This window comes from Hyaena hyaena, unplaced genomic scaffold (assembly GCF_003009895.1).
Source record: "Hyaena hyaena isolate Hyena2069 unplaced genomic scaffold, ASM300989v1 scaffold_159, whole genome shotgun sequence".
In the NCBI taxonomy this organism is placed as follows: domain Eukaryota; kingdom Metazoa; phylum Chordata; class Mammalia; order Carnivora; family Hyaenidae; genus Hyaena; species Hyaena hyaena.
The window spans coordinates 1,439,014-1,453,657 of record NW_024080791.1 but is presented as its reverse complement, the minus strand read 5'-3'; the positions used below and the strand labels follow the sequence as shown (position 1 = coordinate 1,453,657).

The window sequence follows — 14,644 nt, the reverse complement described above, 5'->3', positions numbered from 1 at the left end:
ATGGATTCAATGTATCTGGAATTTTTAAATGGCATTTATATTTTATGTGCTAAATCAAATGCATGAATACAAATATGCAGTTTGGATCTCTAGAACATATCTAGTTAAAACATAATCAAACCGAGTTTCAGGATTGATTTCTTTTTTCTCAGAGATTTGTAAATCTTGCTTCCTTTTGTGCCCATTTCATTCCGTTTGCCAGATGGATCAGGGTAGAGGCAGCTGGTGTAGTTGATGGTGCAATTTGGTGTAAGATGACACACGGCAGAGAGGGGTGCCAGACAAAGAGCAGGCACACGGTGAGGTTAGAGATTTGCAGGCCAGGCATTACTGATCAAGAAGACCGAGGACCCAAGTTGGCCAAGGGCAGCCAACTGAGAAGGTCATGCCCATAGACAATGAGCTGAAGTGACATATTAAAACTAGGAGACCCGGTTACCAAGTGGACTTGTGCTTCCTTATTGGCTCCTTTGGGACCTTCAAGGAGAGTGGATACTTTCAAGAAGGCAGGAAACTACAGAGACCATAGTATAATTCATGTCTCTGGAAACCTAGTGAATATATATGTTTAATGAAGAGCAGTCTAGTGTAACAGTAGACCTTTTACAATGTTCTTATTTTAAATACATATGAGAAGAGATTTTAGAAAGTTTAAATAAAAATGAAAAACTTAGTTAAGTCAATTGAATTAAAATTTTTTTGCATGGGCAGGTACTCAGGAGACTTTCATGTTCTATAAAATAAGAATGTGCCATTTGATTAGGAGTGGCAAATTCTTCCTTTCACTGAAGGTCTGAGGAAATTTTCTCCCATGGGGCTTATGAAGGACTGGCTAAGTGACCTAAGAGGCAACTTGCTCAATGTATCTCACCCATAAAACCAATAATAAGTAAGCAGAAAACATCACAGCAAAGCTCAGTTTACTTAAAGCAATTTTATAGGAGTAGAGGGACTTGTCTAAACAAAACACAAAACCACACATATACAAGGAGCAAACACACACAAAACACAAAACACTGTCCAAATATGTTTTCAGCTTAATAAATGATGTTTTGGTTTGGTCTAGGAGTAAAATTTAGGAAAATTACAGAAATGAATAAATTTACATATCTTTTAGAATATAATCCTCAGGGAATGTTACTTTTTGTAATTTTGATTTTGACCAGAGTTGGAGATAATAAAATAGGAGGTCATGTCCTCTGGGAAGTTTCCTGCGGGACGGTGATTTTGCTGATTAAAGCAAATAGATTGACATTTGAAACCAACCAATGCAAACAAACAAAAAAGGGTTGAAATCCTCTAATAAAACGAAGGAACCTAAGCAAGATGTTCTGAATGAATGACTGCTGGATCTTTGCCCCCAAGTGGACTTAGCAGGTCCTGGAGGAGAAGCCAATTCCTCCTCAGCCCCATGCCCCACAGAGGCAATCTGGGGTCTGTTTCATCGTACAGAAAGACATGGTTATAGCTCCAAATCTCTCTACCAAACTTTATGTTATACTAACGTTTCCTTTTTAAGTTTATAGTTTTAGAATGTTTTCCTTGATTTTTTTAAATTTTTACTTGCCAATCCACGTGTTCAGTAAAGTGACTATCACCTGAGAGACAAACACAGTTGGCTTGGGTCTCATTCCCTAAGCAGAGGGGGGCCTGTGTCTTTCCTCTGAATTGGATGAGGGTGGTCCTCTGTGGTCCTCTCTGGCTTTGATTTGCACAGGGTTGGGTCTATTTGTGGATCGTCTTCCTACCTCACATTCGCTGTCTCTATTCCATGCTACACTGCATCAGGTCTGGCAGATGATAATTGCTGATTTCCAATTTCTTTTAAGTCCCTACCCAAGGAATTTGTGTTTGCACCAGACTTCAGTTCAGGAAGGGGAGCAGGGAGAGGGCAATACATAGAAATTTACATCACAAAAATATGAATATAAATATATTTGAATATTGGACATCACTATTTTAAGTCCCCAAATCCTGCTTTTAACTGGTTCTGTGGCAAAATCAGATTTAAAAAATACATTTTTGTATGGATTTATTTTGAATGATGGCTTTAATCAGCAAGTGGAATTTTTTTCCTGCCAGTCTTTCACATCTTCCCCCACTCTCTTTTTTTTCTATTAAGATAAATATGAAGAAGACACTAAAGTCCTCAGTTTGTCCTTTGGTCTAATTAGTTTAACAATTATAATTATAATACATTTAGATATGAAGATGTGTTTTCAAATATGCATACTTATATTTTGAAATAGAGCAATGAATAAGATGTGAGGAATTTTTGAGGAAAGAACAAATTGGTAGCACTAGAAGGAGGAAGAAGCAACTCTCAAATGCTTGAAGTTTTAAGACATAGAAACTAAATGACCCGAATGAAGGTTATATTTATATTTACATTTATACTTTTATTTGTAAAAAGGGAGTCTTAGTATTGTTTCCATTTTTATTTGAAAATAAGTCCTTTTACATTTTGTATTTTAAACACAGTTGTGCACAATATCTTTTTTCTTTATTCTTATTAATAGAAAAGTCACCTTAACTTTACTGGCTAATAGGCAATAGTAGGTTAACTCATCCAACACACATTTTGTGTCAGGCACCGTGTTAATTGCTGGGAATATAAAAATGAATGAGATGTAAGCCTATATAGAACACTCTTGCTCTGGGAGACAAGAAAATATGTATTATAAATGTGTTAAGGGTTCACATAAGAGACTAATATGGAGCATAACCAGTGATCACGGATTCAGAAATTAAAACCTTTAAAAATGCAATTGATTAAGGCTGGTATATAGCCATTAATAAGCCTAACATATAGTTACTGTGGTGAAAGTAATTTAATACAGTATTTTCTGCTTTTTATACCTGTGATACAAAGATAAACACATGCAACCTTTAAATACAGTGTGTGTGTACACTAGATATATTAATTTTTAGGGTGTGGAAACCCAATCTCCACATATTCGGGTTTCCCGGAAATGGTGAATTGCAAGCTTCTCTGGACCTTGAGCCAATCTTTTCTTTAGAAACTATAACCAAAACAACCAAAAAATTCTAAAGCCTCATGCCCAAGTAACTTGGAGGGTGGTAATGTCATAAACAGACACAATGAATTCAGAACACTAGTTGATTTGGAGGAAAGGCGTTCTATTCTAGACACTTATGGGGTTTATTATAATATCCTGTTGGAGATGTTGAGCAGGCTGGCCTTTTGAGAGGAATACATGAGAACGTGCATAAGAGTTGATGTAATGGGCAAGATGAAAGTTTGTAAGGAAGTAGTATGGAGTTATTAAAAAAAAAAAAAAAAAGCAGAGGGCTACATACATAATCCTGGGGGATATTCCTATATTAAAACAGGCAGAGAAGACAAAAGCCAAAACAATAACCATAAAAAAAAAAAAAAAAGGAAGGCATGGTCTAAAAAAACAAAAATAGAAACAAACCTGTTCTAAAATAGGACCATTGAATTTTGTTATTATATTTAGGTTTTGCTAATTTATTTGAATGTTTAATACTTATCCAGAGACAATTAACAGAGGCATTTTTAACACCTATTTGGTTGAGTTACTTCTGATATTTTTCTGTTTCATTTCTAAATGCTAATTTCATGAAGTAGGCAAATATAAATAATCCATATTTATTGAATATATTTTGCCCTTGTAGCCTGCTCTCTATTTTAACAGCCTCACTCAGTTTTCAGTTATGAAAAATAGAAAAAATGAAAAAATACTTAAATTACTTAAATACTTGTTTTTTTATTCCTAAGAAGAGTAATTTTTTCTAGTTTCTCCTGAATGTCAAATCTGTTTCCCATGGGATAATAATATTGGTCTTCATAGGATGCTTTTTTTTTTAAGTTTATTTGTTTTGAGTGAGGGAGAGAGAGAGAGAAAAAGAGAGAGGGAGAGAATTCCTAGCAGGCTCTGCATTGTCAGGGGCTCAAACTCACAAAATGCAAGATCATGACCTGAGCCAGAACCAAAAGTTAGGTGTTTTAACCAACTGAGCCACCTAGGCGCCCCCAAGCATGCTTTTTTTGATAGCAAAAGCCAGAGCTTCTTAAGATGTTGATTTTGTTTAATATATATGTTGTCTTGTGTAAGAAAATCATGGTGAAATGTGTTTTGGTTCTTATTTTAATCCAAGCTATATCATTTATATTGTGAATCAGGCAGAATTTTTCTTAATGAGAGAAGAGAATGATAGGAAGTTTTCCTTGGATATGCTGCCAGATGATGTACTTATTAAGAAAAACCAAAAATCTACATTATAATGATTATTTAAAAATAAGCTGTTGTTATACGTCAGATGTGTGATAGTTTCAGACATTTCATTGTGTTTGAATTGGCGATACTTGTCTCCTTAGGGACAAGTTATTTTCTGCAAAGACCTTGTGTCTGAAATATGGGTGGTTTCTCTTTTCAAATACTTTTCAAAGTAATTTAAGACTGTTTTACAGCCAGTTGAGTTGAATATCAGAATTATGCATGTCACTTTTGAATGTGTTTACTATCAATATATATTAAAATTAATCAGATACTGATTTAATATGTATCAGCTTATTTACATGTAAATATCAAAGTCCAATCCCCCTAGCAGTACTCTGTCCAACGAAGGTCATGTGATGTCTGCTTCCTGTAGTGATTTTAGACTGAGTTCTGGAGTGTCACCATCCCATTCCCCAGCACCTGCCGTCTCTATGGGACTTCATCTGCACCGGTCACTCACCCTTGAGCAAGTGTAGCTCCTAATTTATACGTTTTATATTTCGTAGGAATGAGTAGGCTGTTGTTTGAAGAGAGCTGCCAAAACTAAGTCATTTAAAAATCTCAGATTCAGGCATCCCTAGGGATGGTAACCCTGCAGCACTTTTTACCTGTCACGTGTACCTTTTATGCTGATTGCTGGACGCACAAAGACCTCATGATGTCTTTTAGCCACCCATACACTCTAGATTTTGAACTATCAGAGACTGTCCACATAATTTTATTCTTTTCGATAGAGGTTATTTGTTAAACATATACTTTATTTTCATTTTCTGTAACTTTATATAATATTGCTTACAAATCAATTGGCAGATAAGGAGAACATTTTATCATATCAGAGACTGAAACTGAGTTTAAAAAGTGGACTTCAAAGTTTTTGGATTTTTGTTTTCTCCTTCTTGAACTTTTTATTGCTTTCTAGCTGGATCGTCAGAGAAAAACAGTGAAATTAACCTAGTTTCTATTAAATTCTTGATGATGAGTAGTACTGCTTAGCTCTTTAAAGGATATGAACATATTAAAAAGAAAATCGTTTTCAACCAAACCTTCAATTTCATCAAATTTGTAACTGAAAGTAAGGAAACAGTGTGCTCATGCAAAATTTGCTTAATAATGCATAAGAACAAATACTATTTGTCTCAAACCAGTTTGACATTTTGTGCCATTGCATTAGCAGTGTGAAAAATCACTGTAAGAGTTCCCAGGCATAACAAAAACTTGAGCGGTAGACTGCCCCCCAAGAACTTCACGTGCCAGAGCAAGCAGAGAATATGAAATCAGTATATTAAAAATGATTTAAAAATTGAAAACATAGAAAATAGGGTACAACTGAAAAGGATATCATTTATGCTAGGGCATGTGTGTGTGAATGTCATTTAAAAAATTTACTTAGGACTTAGCTGTTCCTGATTCTGAGAATCCAGAGGTTCTGATTAAACCAATCTCAAGGAATCAGATGTCATTTTCCTTGAGGTGAGGTTCTAATATGTTGTCAGGACCAAAGCCCACAGATGCCAAAGACTTGACCAATACAAGTTTGGTTTAATGAATATATGTAAATCTCTGTACCCCACACTTAAAGGTGTCTTGGCAGGGACTAATTATAAACATATTCTTGCTGTGTTACATATTCTTAAAAGTTAGCCAATTCCTGGGTCGCATAAGGTTATCACTTATTTTCCAAAAGTATTACCTTTTGGTACTTACCTCACCAGGAGAGCCTGGTGAAGACTGACAGAGGCGTGCCAAGGGTTTCTCTGACCCCTTGGAGTTTCTTTCTTACTAGGATGAGCTCTAATTCATAGCCATTGCTCCTTCAGCTGAAGGCAAGTTCAAATTAGTTCTAGAAAAACTCTTGATGTTCTTTGTACTTGGGATGAGTGACACAAGACCATCTTCCCACGAGCTGCTTTTTGGCCCCTGCAACATTTTCATCCTAAGGGAGGGATACATTTTTGAATGTAATTGACTATAATTGTAATTAAAAACAATTAATTAGTATCTTATAGAAGAAAATTATCTTCCTGCTTTCAGTCATTGATAATATCTTGAGACTAGGAGTTAAGAGGTACATTCTCAAGCTATTTCTGATATATTTCAAATTCTTGTGCCAGATAAAAGTCCTCTTGACTAAGCCTTTTGTGTAACTAAATTTCTTCTCTGGAAAAAACATTTAAGTATGCTTTGTCACATTTTACTATGTGATTATATTCGAAAGGCTAAATAAGGATTTCTTCAAAAGTTTCCAGTAATATGTTGCATTAAGTTTTCATGCTATTAAATAAATTAGTTAACATTTCTTTCTTTAGTAGATTATATAGAGAAGTCATTATTTTAAAATTTTAAATCTTAATGATAATAGCTGACATTTGTTAAGCATTTACTATGTGCTACTTTTGTAAGTAATTTTTATTAATTATCTCATTAAACCCTCATAGTATCAAGAACTATAAATGTGTTCATGTAAAAGGGACTATTAGAAGTTTTGTTTTGAAGTTTGAGGAACTAAAATAATGCATGACAGCAAATAGCATAATTAACTAAATTATTTTTATTATTATACTCATTATCTCTTAGTTTATACAGGATAAAACTAAGGCTTACAATAGATTCAATTTTTACTAATCTCGGGTTAAACAGCTAACATGTGATAAAGGAGCTGGGAGCAAATCCAAATTTGTCTGAATCTGTAGCACAAACCCTTAGCTGATGGGCTATTACCTATTGGGTCAGTGTATTGTATTACTGTACGTGGACTCTGTCCTGAGGAAAAAAAAAAAAAAGAGAAAGACTTCAAACCCTTTTCTTATAAGGAGAGAACTATATCATCTTGTTTGAAGATTATCACTTTCTATTATTCTTTTCTTTTTCACCAACATTATGATTCAGAACTCTAGATTCTTGGAGTTCTAAAACTTCCTCCCAACATTTAGGGTGAACAGTTAACATTGTAATGGATTTCTTAATCTTTAAAAAAAAAAAAGCCTCATCATGACTATCATCATTATTGAGATTTCTCAAATACCTTGAAATGAATTTGGCAAGCACTTATGAAAAATATAGCCATTCGTTTTTTTTAGTAGCCTAAAGGAATTAAGCACACATAAACATAATGGTTTGTAACTGATTTCCAGGCTTATTATTTAGCAGAGTTTCCTAAGCAAGTCACAAATTCTGTAAGCCTACAGGAGAGACTGAAAGTTGGATCAATCCTTAGATGAGAGTATAATGGATTTTCATTTAACAACTTTTTCGCTGGAAAGTAATAAAGCAGCATCTTCACAGTATGCATAAGTAGGAAACACATAATATTTCATGTTAAGTGACAAATTATTACTAAGCCCCCTGGCACTCATTAGACTACCATTAATGCTAATGGAATTGTGTGTTGTTTATATAGATATTATGTGCACTCTAGACATTATAATCTTGTATGAATATATTTGTTGCTCTTTGAGGCAGGTAGGAGGATATTTGTGATGGCTAGATACTAAAACATGGTGACAGGATTTTTAAATCAATCTTTTTTTTGGTCCTTATCATTAAAGAGAAAACACCTATTATTTCATTCTTTGAAAAATTACCTTAAATGGAAACTTGTGTACTTTGTGTGCATCTTCTGTTTGTGTTACACATTTGAGTTATTTTTCCAAAAAGAAGAGATGGGCACAAGTGAAGCCACTTGTATGGCTGGGTTCCTGGGCTCTCTGCAGCCTCTAAGGCCAGACCATGTTCTCTTGTACCTCTGTGCCTTCCCACTCATTAAGTGGCAAAGGTAGAAACTTGCCTCTGTTTCTATCATCTCCTGTTTGCCCAGTGAAATCCAGTTTGCAGTTCAAGTGGTATAACCAGCAAATCCTTTGCAAAGCTAAACCATACAGCCAAATCAGGCACTTCTCTTTCAGATTTGCTAGCACTTCTCATAGCTCTGAGAACAAGTGATCGCTTGTATTCTAATTGTTGGCTTATGTAGCTGATACCTTATTAGACTGTAGGCTCTTTTGAGCACAGCTTTTTTTAAGCATGTGGAAGTGGGTTTCACATATTGGAAGTACTCCATAAATGTTTGCTATGTTACAAATGTTTGCCTAACTCAGTACATATTGGGGAAGGGAACTGAATATATTACTTGTCTTTTTAAAAAAAACTTTTTAATGTTTACTTTTTTTTTTAATGTTTACTTTTGAGAGAGAGCACACACATATGAATGGCAGAAGGCAGAGAGAGAGGGAGACAGAATCCAAAGCAGGTCTAGGCTCTGAACTGTCAGACAGAGCCTGACACCAGGCTCAAACTTACGAACCATGAGATCATGACCTGAGCCAAGGTCAGACACTTAACCAACTGAGCCACCAGGAGCCCCAATATATTACTTGTCTGATGTATGTTAGGCATACTTTTGGTTGCTTTTAACATAAGCCAACTCACTGAATCTTTATTACAACACTTTGATCATGGTCACAACTTGTAAAAATCCCCACAGATAGCTGAGGAAACAACTCTGAGAGATTAATGGACTTGTCCTGGGTCACACAGTTAAAAACTGGTGGTATAAGATTCAAACCCAGGCTTTTCTAACTCGAAAATCCACCCAGCTTTCACTATACTGCCTACCAACAGAAAGATTTAAAACCTTAATATATATATTTTAAAATAGTTGTACTGGTTTATTAAAAGGCAAAATATAACAGACCTCCTGCCTTGTATCTGGAACTAAATGTAGTATTAAGTATATATATTTTAAAAGTCTGTGACAGTATTGGAAGGGGTGACATCCATGGGCCACATGGGCTGAAGAATTTCTGGAAGAGAATCTGATGAAATTGGTCAGCCGGGAAAGACAGATAATACTGAAACTTTGATATTAGCAAATAAGGGGCCCCTATAAAGTCTAAGTAGGGTTTCCTATTTCCCGAAATTGGAGCCGCAAGACTAGAAGGTTGAAAATGGTCTGATGAGATATGTGCCCAACTTTCACTAGTGATTTTCTCCCTGAAAGCATTACTCTTCATTCAGAAGGAGCTATCCTATCAAAAAAAAAAAATCTCCATTTTGCAGTTAATAAAGATGTCAAGTTCAAACTCCACAAGTTGTTTTGAAACTTTAACCGCTTACCATAGATACTAATAAATCTGTCAGAAATAAGGTGACTTAGTTCTGACAGAACAGATGAGTGGAAAACATGATCACTCCAAGGTGAGATCATGGCTGGCTCTTTTTGTCGTCCTTTCAGTCAAAATTTTTAATGTTTATTATTTTTGAGACACACACAGTGCAAGCAGGGGAGAGGCAGAGAGCAAGGGAGACACAGAATCTGATGCAGGCTCCAGGCTCTGAGCTGTCAGCACAGAACCCGACGTGGGGCATGAACCCATGAGTGTTGAGATCATGACCTGAGCTGAAGTCTGACACTTAACCTACTAAGCCACCCAGCTGCCCCTGTCTACCTTTTACTTAAATGAATGAAAAGTCTATCATTACTGCGTTTATGAGTGAGCCATTATGATGAAAAGATTTTTATTTGGATCATCTATGTTAGCTTTGCCACTTACTTAGCTGGTATCTTACCCCCATAACTTCTCTGAGCCTTGGCTTCCTGTCTGTAAAACAAAGTTGACAATGCCAACCTAGTTAGGTTATTGTGATACTTAAATATATCACGTGTGTCAAACATCGGACACTCAACAAAGGATAACTGTTCTTATCATAAAGCTCTCCAAATTTTTGTTGAACTTCTTTAGAATTTATATTCTAAAACCCTTTAGCTCTTCAAAACTAAGTTTAAGCGTCATCTTTTCAGGGGGAAGGGTGGGACTGTCAATTCCATATAGAATATATACTAATAGAATTTATTATTATTGTCATCATCATCATGATTTCTTAGTGCACCAAGGAGTGTACTGTTTCCCACATACCAATTGATATTAATTTCTACAATATCCTTGAGACAGATACTATTATTATTATCAGCTCAGGTCATGATCAGATTGTCCATGGGTTTGAGCCCCATGTTGGGCTTTGTGTTGACAGCTCAGAGCCTGGAGCCTGCTTCAGATTCAGTGTCTCTCTCTCTCTCTGTCCCTTCCCCTCTCATGCTCTGTCTCTCTCTGTCTCAAAAATAAATAAATACTAAAAAAATTTTTTTTAAATGAGTTCAAGATTTGTTGGCAGGTTTCTTTTTTTGGCTTTTTTGTTTCTTGTGTTTTTGTTGTTTTGTTGTTTTTGGCCTAAGAGCCATGAAATGACCTCTCCATGAAGTAATATGGAGTGATTTTCAGTATATGTAGTTAGGTGAAAAAAGCAATGTGCAGAAACTTTATGTTTTGTTACTTTTTGTATACAAGACATTTTCAAATTTAATACACTTTCAATTTCAGCTTAAAATACAATGCAGGTACTGTGCTCAAAAGTTGTGTGGATTAGCTATTTTCCCTTTCTGTTAGTCATGTTATTCATTTGACTCTGTATTCTGTTTTAGAATCCTGCCCCCTGTCTTCACCGATTTAACTATATTTTTTGAATGTGTAGAGCATAAACATGTTTCCAAAAGAAAAAATAATCCTTTTTAATATCCTCTTTACCCCATCTCTCTTAAGGTACCAATATGTACAAACTTCACTAGTTTCTGGCTTATCTTACATTTCTTTTGGCAAAATTACCAGAAATAGGAATTTTTAAAATTTCTTTCTTATACAAAATGTAACGTAGCAATGTAAAGTCTTCTGTACTTTGCTTTTTTAAACCTAACTATATATATTGAAAATCATTTAATAGCAAGTGAATTGGTTTTTTTGGTTGTTGGTGGTGAGTTTTATTTTTTGTTTATTTGGTTTTGTTTTACAGCTGTATAAAACTCCATTGTGTGGTTTGTACCGTATTTTATTCATTACTTTCTCATGTTTGAGCATTTTGATTGTTTCTAGTATCTCTAGTCACAAATTCTGCAAGAAATAATTTTGTACATATTATATCTTGAGGGTAACTTTATAGAAGTAGACTTCCAGGTTAAAAGGTAAATGCGTATGTGGTTTTATTGGATATTGGCAAGTTCCCTGCTATAAAATTGGTGCCATTTTTCATGTTTACCAGCAGTGTATGAAAGTGACTTTTGTCACCAACAGACCGTGCTTTCATGCTTTAGAAATTTTCCAATGTTATAGGTGCGAAATGGTGTGTTATTATTGTTTGAATTTGCATTTTTAAATATTAGAAATAAAGTTGGACATCTTTCCATGTGTCTCAGGGCCATTTTAAATATCTTGGGAATTGTTTTCATATCATTTACCCATTGTTCTATAATACTTGTGGTCTTTTTGACCCTCAATTTTTAAAAGTTCTTTATATTATGCCTTTTCTGTGATGTCTATTGCAAATATTTTTCTCCCTATATATATTTTTTCTTGACATAGTGATTTTTGATTCAAAGTTTTTAAAAAATATTTTTAATGTTTATTTGTTTTTGAGAGAGAGAGAGGGAGGGAGACAGAATCCAAAGCAGGCTCCACGTTCTAAGCTGTAAGTACCGAGCATGATGTGGGACTCAAAACTCAGGAACTGCAAGATCATGACCTGAGCTGAAGTCAGACACTTAACTGACTGAGCCACCCAGGTGCCCCAATTCAAAGTTTGTGTTTAAAAAATTTTTACGTTGACCAATGTTTCACCATTTTTCTTTATTGCATTGAATATTTAAGTCCTAGCAGAAAGACTTTCCTTATACCAGGTAATGGAGAAAATCATGCACGTTTTCTTCTAGTACTTGTAAAGTTTAATTTTACATCTCTAATTTATTGGGGTTTACTTTGTATGTGGTGTAAGGTATGAACCTTAGTTTTTTCTGCCACATAATTATCCAGTTGTCCTAACACCATTTACTAAAATGTCTATCTTTGTCCCAGAGTTTTGAGGTCCCGCTTTTATTATATAATGTTTATTCATTTTTTTTTTTTTTTTGAGAGAGAGAGAGCGAGTGCACACATAAAAGATAGTGAGCGGGAGAGGGGAAGACAGAGAGGAGACACAGCATCCAAAGCAAGATCCAGGTTCTGAGCTGTCAGCACAGAGCCTGACACGGGGCTCGAACTCCCAAACCATGAGATCATGATCTGAGCCAAAGATGGATGCTCAACTGACTGAGCCACCCAGGCTCCCCACCAGTGCTTTTTTTTAAAAAGAGACTTTGCAGTATGTTTGAACATTTGGTGTTCACATTGGACAAGTTCTTCTCATAGACCTCCCACCCACCCCCAGTGTTTCTACCTATTTTTACAGGTTAATTTTTAGATAAATACTTTAGTGTCAGCCTGTCTAGATCTGGAAAATACAGCTTGGTATTTGTATTGAGAGCACATTCCATATATAAGTAAACTTAGGAAGAACTGACATCTCGGACAAGAGCTTGCATGACAAAATTTGGTTCAGGCAGCTGCCATAATCTCCCATAAATGAAAATCCTAAATCAGTTTCATTTTGATGGAGGGTATCCCTCAGATTTTTTTTCTCTATTTTCTTATACTCAATTGTTAGGCTTTTGGAACATCTGTTACTATCATGCATAATACAGGGCTAATTTTATAGAAGTACCAGGCTTCTGAAATTTCCCCTAGGTACATCTGTACACTTCTTTGCAAAGTATGTTTTTAGCAAGAGCCCTGCTAAGTCACTTTAACTGGAGTCCCCTCCCCCCATATCTAATCACCCTAAATGTCTGATCAGGTTCCTTGTCCTCCACCCCCCACTCTATGATATCTGATCACCTGGCCTGTCTTCAGGAAGAATCCCTTTTACCTCAGATGTTTCCACTTAGTAATTTTCCATCCACTAACCCCATCCTGCTCCTTGGCTATAAATTCCAGTTCCTGCTGCTGTATATATGGAGGTGTCTCTCCATCAGTTGCAACAGTTCTGAATAAAATCTATTTTTACCACTTTACTGTTCAGCTCAGGTTTTTCTTTGACAGCATATACTTCAGTACATAAACTTCTTCAAGAATCTTTTTACAGTGAAACATATGTTCTTGGAATCGTAAAAACTGATTATTTTGAAGCCTTGCAGATACCTAAAAACTTTCTCAAAAGGCACATCTAAGTACTTCTATATAATCCAGAGATGATATGTTGAAAAGGCTTTCTAACTGATAAAATCAATGAATTAAAAAATGGTCATGAAATTATTCTCTAACATTTTCATAATTTAATAGCTTATGAAGAATGAATGTACATAATCGGAATAATTGATCATATCTAAATGCTATTTATTTTAACTAATTTTGTGGTTGACTTCTAAGCACAGCAGGAAAAAAAGACAAGAAAACTTTGTTCTATTGATCTGTGTCAATTTTGTGCCAGTACCATATTGTTTTGATTACTGGAGTTTTGTAGCATATCTTGAACTCTGGAGTTGTGATAGCCAGCTTTGTTCTTTCTTGCGATTGCTTTGGCTATTTTAGGTCTATTGTGGTTCTATATAAATTTTAGTATTTTAGTTCTGTGAAAAACGCTGTTGGTATTTTGATAGGGATCACATTGAATCTGTAGATGGTTTGTGGTAGGATGGGCATTTTAGCAATATTCTTCAAATTTATGATCATGAATATTGTTCCATTTGTTTATGTTGCCTTCAGTTTGTTTCATCATTGTTCTATTGCTTTCCGAAAGAATATAGATCTTTTACCTCCTTGATTAAGTCTATTTATAGGTATCTTATTCTTTTTGGTACAATTATAAATGGAATTGTTTTCTTAATTTCTCTTTCTACTTTGTTATTAGTGTTTAGAAGTGCAGTTGATTGCTGATTATTAATTTCGTGTCTTGCAACTTTATTTACTACTCCTAATTGTATTTTTTTTAAGTCTTTAGGGTTTTCTATGTATAGTATCCTGTCATCTAAAAATAGTGACAATTTAACTTCTTACTGGCATGGATGGCTTTTATTTCTTGTCTAATTGACGGGGCTAGAACTTTGAGTACTGTGTTGATAAGTGGCAGGAGTGGATGTTCTTGTCTTGTTCCTGATCTAAGAGGAAAACTCTGTTTTTCACCCCTGGGTATGATATCAGCTGTGGGTTTTTAAATGCATGGCCTTTATTCTGTTGATGTGTGTTTTCTATAAACCCACTGTATTGACAGCTTTTTATTATGTAATAATAATTTTATTATTATATAATAATTATTATGTTTTCATTATGTTGAATTTCATCAAGTGGTTTTTCTGCATCTATTGAAATAAGCATATGATTTTTATCCTTTATTTTTTTAATGTGGTGTATCATGTTGATTGATTGATAAATATTAAGCTATCTTTGGATCCCTGGAACAAATCTAACTTGCTCATGGTGAATGATCTTTCTAATGTATTATTAAATGTAACTTTCTAATACTTT

At 34.8% G+C, this 14,644-nt stretch overlaps 1 protein-coding gene across 3 annotated transcripts in view; it reads left to right on the top strand.

Annotated features, from left to right (window-relative positions):
• CERKL (ceramide kinase like) overlaps positions 1-14,644 on the top strand; it is a 110,156-nt gene that overhangs the window by 45,529 nt on the left and 49,983 nt on the right. The window lies entirely within an intron of this gene.